Source organism: Schistocerca cancellata, chromosome 4 (genome assembly GCF_023864275.1).
Source record: "Schistocerca cancellata isolate TAMUIC-IGC-003103 chromosome 4, iqSchCanc2.1, whole genome shotgun sequence".
In the NCBI taxonomy this organism is placed as follows: Eukaryota; Metazoa; Arthropoda; class Insecta; order Orthoptera; family Acrididae; genus Schistocerca; species Schistocerca cancellata.
In genome coordinates, this window is record NC_064629.1 from 383,762,036 (window position 1) to 383,782,628 (window position 20,593).

Below are 20,593 nucleotides of genomic sequence, written 5' to 3' on the forward strand. Positions count from 1 at the left end.
TTACAAATTTCCTGGTTGTTAAGAGCCAAACTGCCATTTTCATTTTTGAGGTTGGTAACCGGTAAACTTTCTTTTGAATGTTTCATAAAAGTTACTTATATTGTTCTTTTGGAAGTCTTTTTCGATTTCTAAAAGTTGGGCATATTCGTAGTTTCTTTTAGTCTGTCGGATTAATTTAGATGTTTCTTTTCTTGCAGTTAGAAAGGTGTTGTACGGCCGGCCGTGGTGAACGAGCGGTTCTAGGCGTTACAGTCTGGAACCGCACGACCGCTACGGTCGCAGGTTCGTATCCTGCTTCGGGCATGGATGTGTGTGATGTCCTTAGGTAAGTTAGGTTTAAGTAGTTCTAAGTTCTAGGGGACTGATGACCTCAGAAGTTAAGTCCCATAGTCCTCAGAGCCATTTGAACCATTTGATGTTGTAAGTATTTTCAGTTTTCTTAATAATCCAGTTTTTGAATGTCTCATGCCTAGACTTAACTACTGTTTCACAATCCGCGTTCCATCAAGGGTGTTTTTATTTCTCTCGAAGAGGAATTATTAAGTATTCTTTTATCAGTTTTATTTTTAAAAAGGCGATAATTGCCGAAATCTATGGTGTTATTGTCAGTCATTCGTGTTTCTTGAAGTGCCAAAATTGGAATCTTTTGTTCTTTTAATGTGTCTCCTAATTTATGAAGTGTACTTGGTTGCAAAAGTGTTTCCATATTTAGTGTTGCAAAAAAAGTATTTGTTTTGGTTTTAAGTTATCCAGAGGACTCCAACTTTCTCTGTTGAATCACATTGCATTTTAACCTGGCCGCCCCAGAATCCGAAAGATCAGTTGCACCAGTAATACTGGCGGTGGATTGAACACCTGGGGTAAGATTGTGATTATCAAAATTGCTCCATAATGATTGTACCTGGAATCAGGTGGGGTTGGTTAGACTCATAGAGTGAACCGAGAGTGCTAACACTGGAAGGGCTAGTTCCAGACACTGGAAGTGTTAGTTCCAGAATATAAATTTCAGCCGCACCACTGGCGAACAGACACTGACCACTTTGCCGCTTGCTACAAGACAGACGCAAAGTGGATTTGGCTTTATTTTGCCTTGGTCCGGGACTACTTATTCTGTATTCGGAGCTGTCCACCGTATCTGATGGAACGTTCACTATCCGCCACCTGGGACCCGTCCAATACCCTAGGCAAGATAGGCTTCTTAGACTTTTAGTTATAAAATTCACTAATTTCAAAACCCATCGTTCATTTATTGCAAATAATCACAAACGAAATGCAATATACTTTCTTGGTCCACACAGCCAACATGTGCCCACTCTCTACATTTATTGCATCGTACCCATTCTTCTTCAAATGACTTACAGCATATTGCACATATTGCGCTCTTGTCCGTTTTTAGAGTGTCCCCAGCAAATTCCACCTTCTTTTGAAGGTTCCCATTTGTTGCATCACTATTTCAACTACTTACTTGTTTGCTTTTGTTACATGCCTCTGTCGTTTCTCTATGGAGCGCTTGAGCTGACTTCAAGTCTCTTTCCGATTTCCTTTTCTTTGTTCTTTGTCATTTTTCGATCACCTAAAGTTCTCTTCTGGACATAAAAAGACTTTGCTGCCTTCCTTGCTGTCATTACTTCATTTATTGCCATCCTCATAGTCTCTTCAGCCCATTTTCCTTTCATTTCCCCCTTATTCTCAGCCATTTCACTCTGAAGAGTGAAGAGGAGGGGTTATTATTTTTTCCCTTAACATTCTGACTGGTCGGTACCAGAAGACAACGTAACCTAACTTAAGCTAACCTAACTGTAATGATCTTGTCGTCGAAGAGTCGTTAAAGCACAATGTCCATAATTTTTTTGCTGCATTACGTATATTCGTTTCCTCTTGAAACGCTCTGAATTTGCTAAATTCCAAGTCCATGCTGTTTTCGGGGTGTGTATCTGTCACTACAGAATAAAATTTATTGTGAAGGAATGGTAGCATCTGGTTCTTGATTTGGTAACCGACGTACACGATAACAAGTCTCTGAGCATACCTCAATCACATTCATTGCTATGGCATTGTTGTAATAGATGAGCACTTACTTCTCTTGAATCAGCTTCGATTTACTGCAAACGATGTGGAATATCTCACTTTGGTCATTCGTGGAACAGGAGTTCCCTGCGTGGAAAGATAGGCATATAGTCTACCCCAATAGACATCATTTCATTATTACCGCTGTATAACATTTCAGTATACACGTCTTCCTGTCCGCTCAGCTATTATGGTTTAATATTCTTGAAACAAATATATTCAAGATTTTTTCAAGACGTCAATGGGCATTCTATTTTTATTACTTCAACTGCAATGTAGTTTTGAGCTCTTCTTTGGAAACGCTCTTCCTTTGTTCTTAATACATATGCGTAAATCGTTTTCTTCTTTATAATCATTCTGGCATAGTTCCTTTCATGTTTCCACAATTTCGTATTTAATCGTTCTTAATTATTTTCAATTTTCACTGCAAATATACTATCGTGAGGCAATCACTTTCTGCACTACCGTTTATTATTCTTTATCGATGTCTCTCAGTAACCAACATTGTGCCTCACAAGTACTAGCTAACTTTGCAATTACTGTTTATAAGTTTTGGTTTCGTACTGAGTTTAAGTTTACGAGACTACAGAAGTCAAGAATTTGAATACTTTTCTGCTCAGGCTTAATCTGTTCTGTAGGTCTCTGTCATTCTTTCGCTCTTCTTGACAAAAGACTGGGTTGCTTACTTTCTTTGGTGTTTGGGACTCACAGTATTTCTAGCTACTTTCTGCTCAAGGAACCAAAATAGATATTTATTATGGACATATATAACTACTTAGAAATATATCATTAAAAAAAGACGCACGGTTTAGCATTATTGCGTACGAAAATTCAGGACAGCGGAATCGTTACTATCATCTTTTCAAAATTTCTCCTTGCCTTTTTCATCTTTTTTAAGATTAACTGCAACTATTTGGTTTTCCAAAAATAGTACGGTGGTTATTCAGCAAGTAAAGATACAGAGCACGAAAATTATTCTGTAGTTTCATGTTAACTTGATGGGTGATTGAAAAGCGTGTAATTATTTCACCAAATAACCAGTGTCGAGATTTATACATTTTATGAGATTAATACGACCTATGTACTTATTAACACGGTGAACTATTGTACCCGAACTCTGAAAGAACTCGTTATGCCCTCTGCAGCTTCTTCGTTGTTTGAAAAGGGTTTTATATACGCATTAGTTCTGAGTTGGAAATCATTACAATTTGTTGGCCTAAAACATAAAACTTGCGAATGATGTACCACACGAAAGTGTGCAGTGGTCCTTCTCCGCAAGAGCGATGGTTGTCCAACAGTAAAACAAATTCCCAGAATCCGCAATGATCACCACTTTTACGACAGTTTTTGTAGCGACACAGAGTTGTAATCAGGAATTTTGTTTTCTCTGAAGGAAAACATGCTATAAGAAATAATCCTCTCATTCTCTAGAAAACTTCAGATTTTTAGTATTTAATGAGATATGGTGAACTGGGCCACAAGATCCGGAAAATAGAGAAAACGACAGTATACATACGGTAAAAGCGTAGAGCTGTGTATTTCGTATTAGGGTATTATTTTTAAAGCAATAAAAGTAAATAGAATACTCAAAAATGTTGATTTATGAGTAATATACTTATACACGTAGATTTGGTAACCGACGTACACGATAACAAGTCTCTGAGCATACCGCAAACAGATTCATTGCTGTAGTGGCTGTCAGTGGTCAACAATTTTTATAATCTCATTTTTTGAGATAATTGTTTTACTTTTGTATTTATTAATAGAAGGCGTATTAAAGTGTAGTGCGTAGTTATATAGTAATGTTAATGTAATCGCAGTTAGGATGACTATTTTAAAAAAGTATGCGAAAGTGACATCTTGCCCGATACTGAAGCAAGATGACTTTGACTACAGAGTGTAATGGAACTGGTCAGTCCTACTATGTCTATGCAGTATTGAAGAATACGATTCTCATATTAAATTCATGACATCATCCAAATTTGTATCGGGGAGTAGTTAGAACTAGCTGTGAAGTTATGGTGTAAACAGCTGACTGTGTTGTCGTTTGGTTTTGGCTGAAAGATATCTGGTTGTTGTTTCTATTGAAATGGAATTTGATTTGTGCTTTGTTGCAGTGATATACTGGGTGGTTATAATTAAACTTTCCCTGTTTAGCACGTTATAACATGGAAACTGTTTACCGTACGAGGACCAACTCGATAGCATTAATGTCAAGGACATGGGGAGGAGAAATAATGCAGAATCAATTCAATTGAAACACTTTTAATATGCTGCTGCGGTACATCATATCATTACATACCGCTACCATTACTGCTACAAAAGGAACTCAATATGACGCCCATCAGTGTCCAGATGAGTCTGAAATCGCAGAATTGCAATCTGCACAGTAGAACGAAACATATCCATAAGTCTGCTGGCTACCTCTCTTGGTATGCTGCGCTTCACATCAGCACATGTATGAATGTTCCTCTGGTAAACCCTGTCCTTCAGATAGCCCCACAACCAGAAATCACAGGGAGCGGGATCTGGTGATCGTTCATACCAGGCATTTGGAAAAAATCAGCTGATAATTCGATCGTTTCCAAATGTGTTTCGGAGAAGCAGGTGAACTTCTCGAGCGAAGTGCGGTGGGGCCCCATCTTGCATGAAAATTATTGAGTTCAATGCGTCTCTCTCCTGTAGGGCGGGTATGGCATGCTGGCGACGCACATCGCAGTAACGCTGGCCAGTCACACTGCACGTCTTTGGTCCCTAAGCGCCAACCTGTTCAAAAATGAATGGGTAAATGATGAACGTAGTTGTGAAGCCACGCCATACGGTGTCACCTTCACCATACAGAGGAACGTCATGCAGAGTGACTGAAGGTGAAGATTCCCACACTCGGTAATTCTGTGTGTTCGCCTCACCCGTCAGAGAAAAATGAGCTTAGTCTGTGCATAGGATGGTTCAGGGCCAGCTCTAGCAACTTCAATGCCTGCGAGAAAGTGGAGAGCGAAGCCAGCACGTCGTTGTGCGACCTGTGGTGCAAGCTGCTGTACAATATGGATCTTGTACGGATACGATTTGGGAATATTAAAAGCACCTTCCGTAGAGTGGTCCACGGGATGTTCAGCTGTAATGGCACAGCACGCGCACTGCCTGACGATCGGGAACTGCGCGCAGCGTTGTCTGCTACAGAACAGCGATTTCATCAACCACCTGTGGAGCAACCGGTCGTCGGCCTCTTCCCAGACCGACGGCCAGTTCTCCACTTGATTCGAACTTCTCCATCATGCTCCGCACAGCAGGTGGAGAAAGAAGCGCCTTTCGTAACCCTTTTCGGCCAGCGATATTCTCGAAGTCCAGCTGTAGCATTACTGTTGATTTGGTAAAAAGGCTTCATCACTAATGCCCTGCTCCATTTGGCAAAGTTCATGTTGACACGTCAACAAGTGCATTGCGACTGGTCAGGTGTGTGAGGATACGAATCATGATGACTGATCACGACACCTGCTGGCTATAGTTGGAACACGACGGTGGCGCTGTGACGCATGGAAATCATGCACCCCAAACTCTGGACATTAATGCTACCAAGTTTGGTACTCGTACGGTAATTAGTTTCCGTGTTATAACGTGTTAAATAGGCGAAGTCTAATTATAACCAACCGGTTCATGAAATGAAGAAAAGAATATACTGACGAAGAAACAGATACAAGCAGCGTTCAAATTTAAAAATGAAACCTACTCATATTGCTAGACGTAACTGTTATTGTTTCCACTGAACCATGCTTTTCAACAAGACAGAAACTCATCGAAGAGCAGCAAGGAGCATGTACCGAGCGATTTGCCTTCTCACCTATTTATTCGCTGCACATACCTATTTATGTAAGTTAGAAAAGTGCATTTGCTCCGAACATATATTTTTCAATTGTTTTATACGGCAGCAAAGAGGAGGGCCGCCTCAGTTTGTGGGCTCATGTCTGTGATCTCTTCTTAAGGAAATTGGATACTGCTGTTAATTTATGTTTTGCAGATCGAGAAAGGGAAATTATTTGTGAATTTGCATGGAAAGGAGTATCAATGAAAACAATGGACAGGCTGATAGACATCTAACGATCAGAGGCAGTGGACGACTATTACGTAGGAAAATAACCAGTTTTCAGCTTGGTCAGTGACGTCATCAGACCAACAGGTGAAGTTATGTAGTAATATTTATTTTCGTTTTAATTTTTTACCTGATGTGCGGGTGTGGAACATTTACCAAAAATGAGTACAATAGAAATCAGATCATAAAGGGGACAGTGAGGGAATGTCGAACATGGGGAACTCAAAAGTACGTATTAAGGAGGAGGGTGAATGATCTGAACCAGCAGAATTGAGACAGGTAGGTGGTATAATCAAAAGACAGGAGAAGGTAGTAGATTTAGTAAACATCAGAATATCAAGTATATGTTATAATGATTGGTCAATTTTTTGAGAATTTCCAGTTTCTGAATCAAGAAAATTTGAACGTTTTAAAAGCAATAGAACTGCTACAACACAGAACAGTAAGGGGTTGAAAACTGGCAAATTCTATTAAAACTCATTCACCTTGCTACAAGCAAAGCGCGGTCACGCCAGAGGCAGAGACACAACTAGGAAATAAGCGATGTGCCACTAGTGGGCTAGACCTCAGCATGTTACAACACCGCGCCAAGAGGTAGAGGACGAGCTCAGCAGAAAATAGCACGGGACAGAAAACCAACGGAAACGTGGCACCCATATTAGTTAGCTCGCAAGAGACGTGGAAAGAAACTGCATCTATTTCATAAGAACCAGTATCAGAGAACCTAAACAGCAGTTAAGAGCCTGTTAAGCCAATATAGCAGAATAAGGAGGACACATGATGTCATTAGGAAACGAGTATCGCGTCAAAGCCTCACGTTTGTTCCCTTTAAATACTCGAGCTCTACAGCTCTCAAAGAGTTGATAATTGGGATCTATGGCGTTCACAGTAACAGCACTCGATTCTATGATTACGATACTGTAGGAAATCTATGTCCTAGATACTCCAGAACAGTCTACGAACCAGCCGAAGATGTTCCTGAGATGACAGTCTTCGCATGATGAAATTCACACTGTTCGCCACCTACCACTGCTGACGGAGAAGCTTACTCTCTACCGACAACTCCGTACCGCAGAGTGCTGACAGCACCGAACCTCAGCGTGGAAACCAGCAAAAGGGCCTTGTGCGGTCCACGTTCCTGTTCAACACTTAGGCGCCTCCGGGTGCTGAAACCTGCCTAGCCAGTAGCAAGGAGATCGACCGACCATACGACTTTCGACAAAGCCACATCGCGGATGGGTCATCAAGAGTCAACATATTATTCAGAGTGGGATCGAGCAACTCCAGCAGCTAGGTCACTCACTCTTCGCCTTGGCCTGCAGACGAGGAGCTGACTCAGCAGCTGTCAGCGGGAATCCGAGAATCCAACACGCATCTGAATGACGCATCGGCTACAAGGCCTATATGAAACAAGATGACTGTAAACATGGCTAATAAATAATTGAATTTTGACAGTGTCTTACTAGTTACGCGCAAATTCAAGCGACCCACCAAACGCAATAAATGTAAAAAAAAAAAATGGTTAAAATGGCTCTGAGCACTATGGGACTTAACATCTGAGATCATCAGTCCCCTAGAACTTAGAACTAGTTAAACGTAACTAACCTAAGGACATCACACACATCCATGCCCGAGGCAGGATTCGAACTTGAGACCGTAGCAGTCGCGCGGCTCCGGACTTAAGTGCGTAGAACCGCTCGTCCACCGCGGCCGGCGCAATAAATATCAGTTATTCTCATAGCGTAGATGACAGCGCAAGAGACTGCACAGCCTTTGGCTCGGGTTCGACCTTCCTACCGTCCCACGTCCAATTTTCGTACCACTATCTTGTTCGGTTTTAGGAAACCAAACGAATAAGACGTATGACGCCGGCGTCTCTGGCGGGCCGCTTGAATTTGCTCGCACTAGGTCCTCACTGACTAGCTGCAATGTTAATTAACTCGGAAACAGCACAGTGTATTGAAATTTTTTCTTAACAGTTATTTCTCGCGCATCGTACCCTCCAATACCCTTAGAAGCTTTTCACAATGTTTCTGAGCATCCTGTGGGCGCGGCAGTCACGTCAGTTCATGGCAACGCAAGATGCTCATTTTTTCGTTTTGGCGAGATATCTGAATGTAGAGTGAAACATGAGAAATGGTGTTTTGCGACGCCCAGGTACTTCCCTGCTCAAGTGCAACGTCCACTCTTTGGGACACAGTCGAGTGAACAGTTCCTCGATATTTAAAGGTCGTTGGACGACACAGAAGAGCAAGAGAAAGAGAGGATAGCAACGCTAGCGCACAGTGTCGAAAACGGACGCAACAGGCATTCGTGTAGCACAATAACAGGAGAAACTGGCGCCATACCGGGGGAAGACGAGGAATGGACGAGGCTGGGGCAGACGCCATTGTCCATATCAGAGATAGAAAGCCTGGAACAAAGCGCCGGACCACGGACGCCGAGTCAGTAATTGCGTTTAAGCATCGCTTAATAAGAGGGTCGCGAAGGTAATGTGTGTGTGTGTGTGCCGCCACTGGCCTCGGATGAGGCAAAGGTGTGCGAGATAGTGGAAATACATGACAAAAGAAATGGTGCAAATGGCTCTGAGCACTATGGGACTTAACATCTATGGTCATCAGTCCCCTAGAACTTAGAACTACTTAAACCTAACTAACCTAAGGACATTACACAACACCCAGTCCTCATGACAAAAGACTATGTTACTCAGCGGACGTCCCGTTACAAAGGGTGCACCACATACACAATGCGCAGTGCTGGCGATCTAAGCGCAAGACGACAATGACCAGCATTGTGATGGCCAAGAGTTTCCTGAAAAGGTAGACAATCAGTGTTCCCTAAGCGGGGTAACCGTTAGAGGGAATCAAGACCAGGGGATACGCGGCTTCTGGTACGGACGTGATCGCACTTTCGACGTCTTTTTACTCAAAGCTGGTGCAGGGTGATTACAAATTAGCGGAGATACCCGTGAAAGGAATTTAGCTCATTCCCTCGTTTGGGGTGGAAAAGAAGCCTGTGGAAGTGCAGGTCTTTGTTTCACGAACAACGGAAGGAGCAGCTTTTAAGCGAACGCTGTTGTTATTGGTGGGTTATCGTTCGATTTTAAAACTGGGACTGATTTACTACTGGGCACAGGTGTGGTCATGGACTGAAGCGCGAAAACTGTGACTAATTTAATTAAGGATCCGATCCCAGAGAGTAATGTGTAAGAAAAAGAAGGAAATTTTTATAAATGGCTGACGGGAACTAAGAGGTAATTTAGTAGAAAGAACAGGGGTTCCGGATGAGGTCAGTTCACCATCCGTGAGTCGTGATGATTGTTCCACGTACCTAGCCAATGAAAGGGAATCTGACAAACATGTTGCTACTGCTAGTGGGTCAGAGGACCTTGCAGAGATGCTTATAGTGTAGAAAAAAATGGTTCAAATGGCTTTGAGCACTATGGGACTTAACTTCTGTGGTCATCAGTCCCCTAGAACTTAGAACTACTTAAACCTAACTAACCTAAGGACGTCACACACATCCATGCCCGAGGCAGGATTCGAACCTGCGACCGTAGCAGTCGCGCGGTTCCGGACTGAGCGCCTGAACCGCTAGACCACCGCGGCCGGCATAGTGTAGAAAGCCAGAGGCTGTTAACAAGTAGGCTTCCGTTACACCCTACGCTTCCCATGCAGTTACGGAAGTCACGCACTGTGACGATCATATTAGTAGTGGGAGGCCGTAATCCCACGAGACAATAAGCACGTTAAGACGGCTATAAATGTCGAAAATGAAGCCTCCCTAGTTACATAGACGGTTATGTGGAACGAGGAATGTGAAAGTGATCACAATGTTACAGAGAGACTGACGCGTGCCACAAAAGTGTAGGATATGATCACTCACAAGCAGTAGAAGATAATTTGGTTCTATCTACGGAAAAAAAGAGCTGAAAAGTTCCGACAGTGGTCGGAGGACCTCGAGCTTCTCCTTACGTCAAAGTGGCGGATGGCCCTGCAGATACTTCACATGGATGGGGGTGATTTCCTGTAAACATTGTGAACACCCAGTATTTTGTTCAGTATTGCATGTCGTAGTGGCTAGTATGTATTTATTGTGGTTACATTGTGAGCTATGTGTGTGAGAACTGTTCTATTTTTGAATGAATTTAGAGATATGGAATGTAGAGCCCGTGTATGAGTGTAAGAGCTCCGTGCTCTGACAGGCCACACAGCACGAAGTTGAGAGCAGCTCTCCGCATTAGAGGAGGAGGAGGAGGAGGAGGAGGAGATTAGTGTTTAACGTCCCGTCGACAACGAGGTCATTAGAGACGGAGCGCAAGCTCGGGTGAGGGAAGGATGGGGAAGGAAATCGGCCGTGCCCTTTCAAAGGAACCATCCCGGCATTTGCCTGAAGCGATTTAGGGAAATCACGGAAAACCTAAATCAGGATGGCCGGAGACGGGATTGAACCGTCGTCCTCCCGAATGCGAGTCCAGTGTCTCCGCATTAGAGACGTCCTGTCGCGTGGGATTACAATGCAGCTCATGCTAGTGCGTTACCATTTCGTCTATGTTGTTTTCGTTGCTTAAGCTTATGTTTAATATGATATGCTCATGTCTTATTGTATTGTCATATGATGTGTAGAGTGGTAGTCACCCGCGCATTATGGTCCTGTAAGCTTACTCTTGCAGTATTAAAAGACACGTCAGGAGCACCATGCGTAGAAGCAAATTTTTTTTTTTTGTAAAGTAGTGCTTGGAAAGTATATTTAGAATGTTAAGATCTATTTTCATGTAATAAGTTAAAAGTAGGTTCAGATAGTTTAAACGGTGAGAGTTAAGTACATGTATGATGATTTTTTAATTCTTCTTGAGATTCGAGTCCATTTGCGTGGCTCGCACAGCTGAACAATAACACTAAGTGAAAATGAAAGAGGTTTTCAAAAATAGATAATACGAATCTTTCGTGTGATGATCATAGATGGTGTATGGTAATTGGAAGCAGCAGTCTTATTTTTCTTGCATTTATTGTTATTTTCGGAATCAAACCCACTGAGGAGGAACGTGGTAAACTATTGAATAATATTGTGTTATTATCTATCCCATCCTATCTGACCTGGCCTATATTAGTCTAAGAAAAGATGCCATGAATATTACTGATTTATGTGACCAATAGTTTAGGTTGGCCACCACTTTTTTTTATATTTCCTTAATGAATATTGTTGCTATGCATTGCTTGATCTTATATGAAAAGTATAACATGTTTCAGTTCTATGACTCTTGTGTGTGTTTTCATTTTGTGACATGATGGCTCTCTTGCATGTCTTAGGACGCCACCGAGTCACAAACACCTGAGGACACTTGAGTGAACTACAGACTTTCACAACGCAAATAAACAGGTTTATTGCTGGGCTACTGCTTTCTTTTCAAATTAGGAATGCAAACAAATGCCGGAAGCAACACGTTAGAGACCCAGCAGCCAGCACTGGGAAGTGCTACGATGAGGAAAACTTGATATCAGCGTGGGAGTTCGTGGGTTACATGCAGGCCGCTGCAGGTTTGGAAAGTTTCACCTGTACGAAGACTGGCAGGCGTGGTTACCCAGTGTGATTGTTCATTGGGTGGGCTGTAAAACTGAGCCCAACGATGACAAGGAAAATATTATGTAAGATTCAATGTCCTGGAGGACGTGGCGGACAAGTAACAAAACTGCAAAGCTGGAAGAGACACAGGAAGTAAGTCGGAGAGAAATCAGTCAGCAATCAATCAGAGAGGACCTGGGCAGGATGAGAGATGTTTGGGAGGCATGCCAACCTACTGTTGACTCAGTCTTCAGACATTGAGCCAAAACCTTGCATCCATTCTGAAGTCTGTCTTCATTTTGTGACATACTCATCTTCTGTTCCATAGTGGAATGGCTTCCCTTGCGAGCCGATGGTCAAATTCTTAAGTGTCCGACTGCCCTCCTTTGTCTGACTTCATCCTCTAAATACTACACTGACACGGCTTCTACGGAATAATCATCACAAACAACAGACACCGAGTGCAAGCACAAAACAATGCATCAGCTGCTGGGGAGACTCTCTACCTGAAAGAATAAATCAGCCATCATGGAAGAAGGTACAGGGTAAGCCGGCTAGGTCATCGTCTCAAAGCCGCAGAACATGGAAGATGCAAGTTTCCGCCTGTCGACCTGCAGTCGCTCACGTAACGAGGGTGATCGACACGTCACGTCGTCATCACATCAGCAACAGATGCCTGAATGTAAAACTGGCTCCGTCGAGTGACGAGGTGAAATAGTTCATCCCCCCCCCCCCCCCCACCCATCGTCCTTACTTGCTGAATCACAGAGTCATGTCTATGTCCACTAACATCGACCCTTAGTTTAAATTTGTATTGTTATTCCAATGTTCCAATAACAAACGCAAATGTTTCCAAGCATTAATCGTTCAAGGATTTCGTTCTGCAAAGCACTTCCATTTGATTGCATTTTGGTCCATCTCTAATGACAGCGTTGTCGATGGGACGTCAAACTCTAAACTCCCTCCTATATTTTTGTGGAAAATGTGGAGCGACCTCATTTTAAATTTCAGTCAATTAAGCTTCAGTTCATCAAGTTTTTGGGGTCCAGTGAGGAGCGATCTCATTTTTAATATATCAATAAAATTCTGTTCACTACATTTTGGCGCCGTGATCAGGGCCATTTGAATATCAGTCTTATTTTAATTTACTGTAGTAGCCAGTGGTTTAAAACAGAAAAGAAACCCTTGGCGCCGACTGGTGGCCGAGCGGTTCTAGGCGCTTCAGTCCGGAACCGCGCGACTGCTACGGTCGCAGGTTCGAATACTGCCTCGGGCATGGAAGTGTGTGATGTCCTTAGGTTAGTTAGGTTTAACTAGTTCTAAGTTCTAGGGGACTGATGATCTCAGATGTTAAGTCCCATAGTGCTCAGAGCCATTTGAACCAAACCCTTGGCATGATTTTGACCTAATGGGTATATTATTTGTTGAAAGTTCTGGTTCTTCATTTTGATCTACCTGATGTTCGAAGATTCTCTAGGGGTTTCTGTGTTTTTGTGTTTACGTGCTACAGCCTTAGCAGGAACACTTTTTGTTTTATTTTCATTCGTACCAAGAACACGTTCTACAGTTTTCCTACCAGGAAAAGAAACTGTTTAAACACATAGAGATCATGATGTTCGACCGCATATTTTTTTTAAACAGTTATAACTACTTCGAAATAAGCAGCACTGAAGAGATGACGTGATCATCAATTTTCCCCAGTCAAATTAGCTCAGTCGCCTACCTTAAAAGTATTTGATTTTTTTGAGTAAGATTAACGAGAATAAGAATAAATAAATGATGATCGTAAAATACGTGTAACCTAAAGTAATAGTGTATAGCAACGAATAACGAAGTACGTGGTCTGTTTTTCACCCAGAGCCTATTCTGAATGTCTTGAAAACTGTAAAACGTCAGGCAGTGTGCTCATCATTCACTTCAAGCAATGAACTGTTTGAAGTGGCTTCGCTCCTGTAGGTTGTACTGTCAACCATGTGAAGCGATATGTTGATGCTAGCAAGGAGTATGAACTTAAACTAAGCGATTAGTCACCATGACACGCTCGTCATGCCGGCCGGTGCGGCCGTGCGGTTCTAGGCGCTTCAGTCTGGAACCGTGTGACCGCTACGGTCACAGGTTCGAACCCTGCCTCGGGCATGGATGTGTGTGATGTCCTTAGGTTAGTTAGGTTTAATTAGTTCTACGTTATAGGGGACTGATGACCTAAGATGTTAAGTCCCATAGTGCTCAGAGCCATTTGAACCATTTGAGCGCTCGTCATATAGCTATCAACTACGTCTAATCAGAGAATAACATACCAAATAAGTACCATAGAAGTATTGTCTGTTATTAAAATGCTGTATTTGCGAATATTTAATGCGACCCATCACTGACACTATTGGTAATGATCCAATCTACTTCGAACAGCAATCTCTGAGGTCCCAAAATACTTTATGTTCTTAGCAAGACTGGTCGTATCCCTTATCTGTCGCGTTCTTATCAATAACACACTTTAGGTCGCCCTGGTCTCTGAGGCGGCTTGTCACGGTCCGCGCGGCTTCCCCCGTCGGAGGTTCGAGTCCCTCTGGCATGGGTGTGTGTGTGTTGTCCTTAGCTTAAGTTAGTTTAAGTTAGATTAAGTAGTGCGCAAGTCTAGGGACCGATGACCTCAGCAGTTTGGTCCCATGGAAGCTTACCACAAATTATATAAAAAAAAGGAGAAAAAGAAACACACACTTTAATACACTCTACACGTGCTCACGTCTATCTACAAAGAAGAATACATTTTAATGATGAATTAAATTGTGACATTGGCCACAATTGGGCATTGAAATGAATTCAACGACGACAAGCGAAAACTTACGTTCTAGCGGGAATCGATCGCGGATTTCCCGCTTCTCGCGAGCGGTTGCCTTAACAGCTTCTGGTAACCTAGCATGCTTTCCGCCAGACCCAAATTCGTATCTTGTGGCGCACTACTTACGTAGCGCCCCCTGTCCGCCATACTGACAGATCGCAGCATCATTCTGAATATCCGCAAGAGTTCAGGAGAGAGATCGCATCCGCACTGAAATGATCTTATGGGCGTCAAGCCGTACATATTTACATGTGTGCTGTCTGTTCTTGCGGACGCGTCAGTCTGTCAATATTCCTCAAAGGGTCTTTTCAAGCTTAGATCGTGCGTGCGTTGTCAGTTTCCTGTAATCACATCAAATTCCCTGCCGAACTATCGTGCATCACAGTGACGTCATTCGAACAGTAAACCGCTATCGTAAGACATAAAACATTGAAAATCAGCCTCATAATGGTTGCTGAAGATGAAAAACCCAAGCTGATAACCGCTATCTTCTAATTATTGCTCCTAGGTACACCGAGGGAAGCCGGCCGCGGTGGTCTAGCGGTTCTGGCGCTGCAGTCCGGAACCGCGGGACTGCTACGGTCGCAGGTTCGAATCCTGCCTCGGACATGGGTGTGTGTGATGTCCTTAGGTTAGTTAGGTTTAAGTAGTTCTAAGTTCTAGGGGACTTATGACCTAAGATGTTGAGTCCCATAGTGCTCAGAGCCATTTGAACCATACACCGAGGGAATGCAACAAGCCGCTGCCGTTTCGGAGGCAGTAGAAAACACTATGTTGACCCAGACAATAGGCAACTGTCTCTGCACGGTCAGTTTGGCTTAGAGGCGTCCATTACGCACAACATTACAAATCCTCTGGCACCGTATATAACACTACCGACTGCAACTAAATTAGCAACACACCGATTCTGTTACTCCCCTGAAAGGATTTTAATTTGACCGTGATCGTGCGTGTAATGATAAGGTATGTGACTATACTCGTTCCTCTAAATATTTCTTTTGAAAGGAAACGTTATATGTAAATTGAAGGTGGAGAGAGGAAGAAAGAAAAGGAAGGGGAGGGGATCACTGCTGTCAGTCGCATCGGACATTATGCGGAATCAGTAGCGACGAGTGAAAATTTGTACCGGACCGGGATAGGAACCCGGGATATACACTGAAGAGCCAAAGAAACTGGCACACCTACCTAATATCGTGTTGGGCCCAGGCAAGCGCGCAGAAGTGACGCAACACGACGTGGCATGGACTCGACTAATGTCTGAAGTAGTGCTAGAGAGAACTGACACCATGAATCCTGCAGGGCTGTCCATAAATCCATGAAAGTAAGACGGGTGGAGATCTCTTCTGAACGGCACGTTCCAAGGCATCACAGTTATGCTCAATGATGTTAATGTCTGAAGAGTTTCGTAGCCAGCGGAAGTGTTTAAACTCAGAAGAATGTTCCTGGAGGCACTCTGTAGCACTTCTGGACGTTTGGGGTGTCGCATTGTCCTGCTGGAATTGCCCAAGTCCGTCAGAATGCACAATAGACATGGATGGATGCAGGTGATTAGGCAGAATGCTCATGCACGTGTCATCAGTCAGAGTCGTATCTAGACGTATCAGGGGTTCCATATCACTCCAACTGCACACGCTCCACACCATTACAGAGCGTCCAACAGCTTGAACAGTCCCCTGCTGACATGCAGGGTGCATGGATTCATAAGGTTGTCTCCATACCCGTATACGTCCATGAACTCGCTACAATTTGAAACGGGACTCGTCCTACCAGGCAACATGTTTCTAGTCATCAACATTCCAATGTCGGTGCTGACAGGCCCAGGCGAGGTGTAAAGCCTTGTGTCGTGCAGTCATCAAGGGTATACGAGTGGGCCTTCGGCTCCGAAAGCCCATATTAAGAATGTTCGCACGCTCACACTTGTTGATGGCTCAGCGTTGAAATCTGCAACAATTTACGGAAGGGTTGCACTTCTGTCACGTTGTGCGATTGTCTTCAGTCGTTGCTGGTCCCGTTCTTGAAGGATCTTTTCCCGGCCGTAGCGATGTCGCAGATTTGATGATTTACCGGATTCCTGATATTCACGGTACACCTGTGAAATGGTCGTAATGGAAAGTCTCCACTTCATCGCTACCCTGGAGATGCTATGTGCCATCGGTCGTGCTCCGGCTATAGCACTACGTTCAGACACACTTAAATCTTGATAACTTGCCTTTGTAGCAGCAGTAACCAATCTAACAACTGCGCCAGACACTTGTTGTCTTATATAGGCGTTAGCGACCGCAACGCCGTATTCTGCCTATTTATATATTTCTGTATTTGAATACACAAGCCTTTACCAGTTTCTTTGGTGCTTCAGTGTATAATTTGAAAGGAAACAGTTACAGAACAAACGAGAATAGAACCAAGGTTCTATTACTATCACGTAAACCGTAAAAATAAAACAGTCGCCAGCCTAATTATGCAATGTTTTACCAAGTACTAGCACGCTTCATAAAGAAAGTTGATTATTGTAACTGACTTTACTTGATACTGAATTTATGTTTTGCCAATAAGATTCCAAGCATAATACAAAGTCCCAAGCGATGTGTCAGTTGTTCGACATGAGCTACACAAGGGGAGTACTAAAACGTTTAGTCAAAAACTGGCTCACAATAGCACTTACTATCAGTACACTACAGTAGTAAGATAATGATCATTATAGGTAAATGATCGATACTGGCGGAACAGTACTGACTGGGACATTAGGTTCTTTTGTCAATTTAATTATTGGAAAGTGCTGTCCTGGAAATCGTTTTCAGGTAATTACATTATCTATTCGTATTATTATTTGTGTTCTTGTAACATTCCCTAGGCCGACGTGCCGGCCGGTGTGGCCGTGTGGTCTAGGCGCTTCAGTCTGGAACCGCGTGACCGCTCCGGTCGCAGGTTCGAATCCTGCCTCGGGCATGGATGTGTGTGACGTCCTTAGGTTAGTTAGGTTTAAGTAGTTCTAAGTTCTAGGGGACTGATGACCACAGATGTTAAGTCCCATAGTGCTCAGAGCCATTTGAACCATTTGAACCTAGGCCGATGTACCACTTCGTATCATCCCTTCTGCGGAATTAAAATCCCTAACTTATAACGTACTGGACTCCTTGGACGGTCTGGTACGGTAAGTGGTAGATTTACGGAGGTGCGTGGCAGGTCGACTTACCTGCGCAGTGGCTGATTGAGTATAACTGTACGTGTTTCGCAAACACATCTAACACTACAAAAATAAGAGTACAACCACCCCTGGATACTGGGAGAGGTCCACACAAGTCCACTGCAATCAATTCTCGAGGTCCTTCTACTTGCACATTCTGTCGCAAACCTTGAATGGGAACCGTAACTGCTCTCACCTTTTGACACTGAACACAAGCTTGGACGCGTCTCTGCACCCTTCACCACATGTTCTCAAATATTACAATTTTTGTAACTTTGCAATGCACTTTTGTGCCCCATAATGTCCATAATTTTCGTGCTCTAGGTCTATTAATTCATCTACATATTGCTGCAGAAAACAGTGTTTCTACTCCTCGTGATCCTCTCTCCTTCTCCTAAACAACATCACTTGATGAATTTTATAAAGTATTTTCACTTTGCGATGTTGCTTTGATGCTAAAATTTGCTTAACATATCTTAAATGTTCGTCCTGATTCTGCTGTCTTCTTATATCCTTACATACTTGCCTAATTACGGCCTCATGCTTCGATCCTCTCATCATCAACACCCTCAAACCATCCAAGTTTCCCTTTTTCTCAAGCTCTCGTCCTCCTGCCGGCATCCTGGATATTGTATCTACAATAATGTTATCCCGTCCTATAATGTATCTAATTTCCATGGTGTAGATACATCACCCAACGTCCCAGTCTAGTATTACGTAAACGACATCTCTTCATAAAGCTTAACAACCGATGGTCAGTAACACTATTTTGTGATGACACAACAAATAACCCTCAAACTTCTTAAACCCATACAATACAGCTAGCGCTTCCTGTTCTGCAACACAGTAGTTCCTTTCAGCTGCCGTAAGCGTTCTGCTAGCGAAGACGATGGTTTGATGGCGGGATTCTCCCTCCTTTTCACCCTCCTGGAATATTTATACCCCAATGCCATAGCCACAAGCATCTGAAGATATGTAGAAAGGTCTACTGAAATCTGGATGATACAGAATTTTGCTACTTAACAGTTGCGTCTTCCGTTGCTGAATAGCCACCTCACATGTCTCTTACCACTTCCAGGGCACATTCTTTTTCAATAACTGATTCAATGCTGGGTTATTAAATGCTTGTGGTGACACAAAACGCCGATATAACCCAAACAGTCCATACATAGCCCTCAAACGTTTCTTATTCTTTGGCCAAAGAAACTCCTCGATGGCCCTAAGTTAAAAAAAAAAATGGTTCAAATGGCTCTGAGCACCATGGGACTGAACTTCTGAGGTCATCAGTGCCCTAGAACTTAGATCTACTTAAACCTAACTAACCTAAGGACATCACACACATCCATGCCCGAGGCAGGATTCGAACCTGTGGCCGTAGCGGTCGCGCGGTTTCAGACTGAAGCGACTAGAACCGCTCGGCCACCCCGTCCGGCTAAGTTTTACACCCTCTGGTTTTATTCCTGTTTGATAAATGACATGCCCCATAAATTTATTGTTTTCCTTCAGCCAATCTGTCTTACTAAACTTAAGTTTCTTACCCCCTTTCTGCATGGCCACCAGTGCTTTTTCCAATAATGCACAATGCTGCTCACACGTCTCTGTGGCTATTTATACATCGTCGACGTACATAGTAAGCTGGTCCATTAACTCAGGTCCCAACACCTGGTACATGGCTTTTACAAAGACACACTCAGAAATATTAAGACCAAATGGCGAGACGCAAAATTGATAACAGATTCCTTTCTCCAGGAACGCTGTACATTTCCCAGGTTGTTGTGCTAACCTTATATCCCTATATCCACAGGTCACATCGATGGACGAAAAAAACTTTACTCTATGCAACTTCTGGAAAAGTTCGTCTATCGATATTGGCCTGTCGGTCTCTCGTTTCACAATTTCATTCAGTCTCCTCGCATCCAAGACAAGTCGCACACTTCCGTCCTTCTTGGGTACTACAAACAACGGATTGATATATTCACTACTTGCTTTTTCAATTATCCCCCATGACAACATGCGGTCTCTCTCTTCTTGTACTGCTTTCCTGTCGGCAAACTGTATTACATAAGTCTTCAGGGCACAGACCTCATGTGACTTAATAGTTAAACTGCACTCGAAATTCTGTAACTCACCTGGTGCATCAGAAAAGATTCCACAATTCCGTTTTAAAATTTCACTCACTTCCCTTTTCTGTTGTTCAAACTCCCCAACTTTGACACCCTCTCTCGTATTTTCTCTTGAATCGTCTCCACCACATCCTTACCCCGAGACAAGCTATGTATCGTTACTAATTTCATCTCTGCTAAAACGCCTCCCCCTCCTATGTACTGTGCCTCCTTAGGACTATTAAATGCCTCCTTTCTCTTAATAGAGGGGACCACTAGTTTTCTACTCCCTACTTGGAATCTCAACTCACAGTCTTCAAAATTTAGTTCTCCTTTAAACGCATTCAGGAAATCCACGCCCACTAATAACTCTACATTCATCTGGGGAAGGAGAAGAAAGGAATGTTCTACCATTACTCCTCTTAACTGCACTGGCATCATTACTTCCTGTCCAATAGCCTATGACAACTTTCCAGTAGCATCACATATTTTCACTGGGGGCACTGGCCACGCAGCCTTATCTTCTTTTTCTGGCCAACTCGCAAAGTACTCTTCGGAAATTCCGGAAGTTTCCAATTCGCTGTCCACTAACACGTGACTTATCACTCATCCAACTTGCACCTCGACAGTAGGCTCACTATCTGCGACCTTGGGAATGGCTTCCTCCTCTAAATCGGCAATTATCTCTCGTTGGCCAAATTATGGAAGAATTCTAACATTTCCAGATTGAAATTTACCTGCCTGCCAACCCGAAG

At 43.2% G+C, this 20,593-nt stretch overlaps 1 protein-coding gene across 1 annotated transcript in view; it reads left to right on the forward strand.

The window, feature by feature from the left end:
- The window catches only part of LOC126184216 (piggyBac transposable element-derived protein 4-like), a 142,371-nt gene that overhangs the window by 85,164 nt on the left and 36,614 nt on the right, over nt 1–20,593 (forward strand). The gene's annotated exons all lie outside the window — the stretch shown is intronic.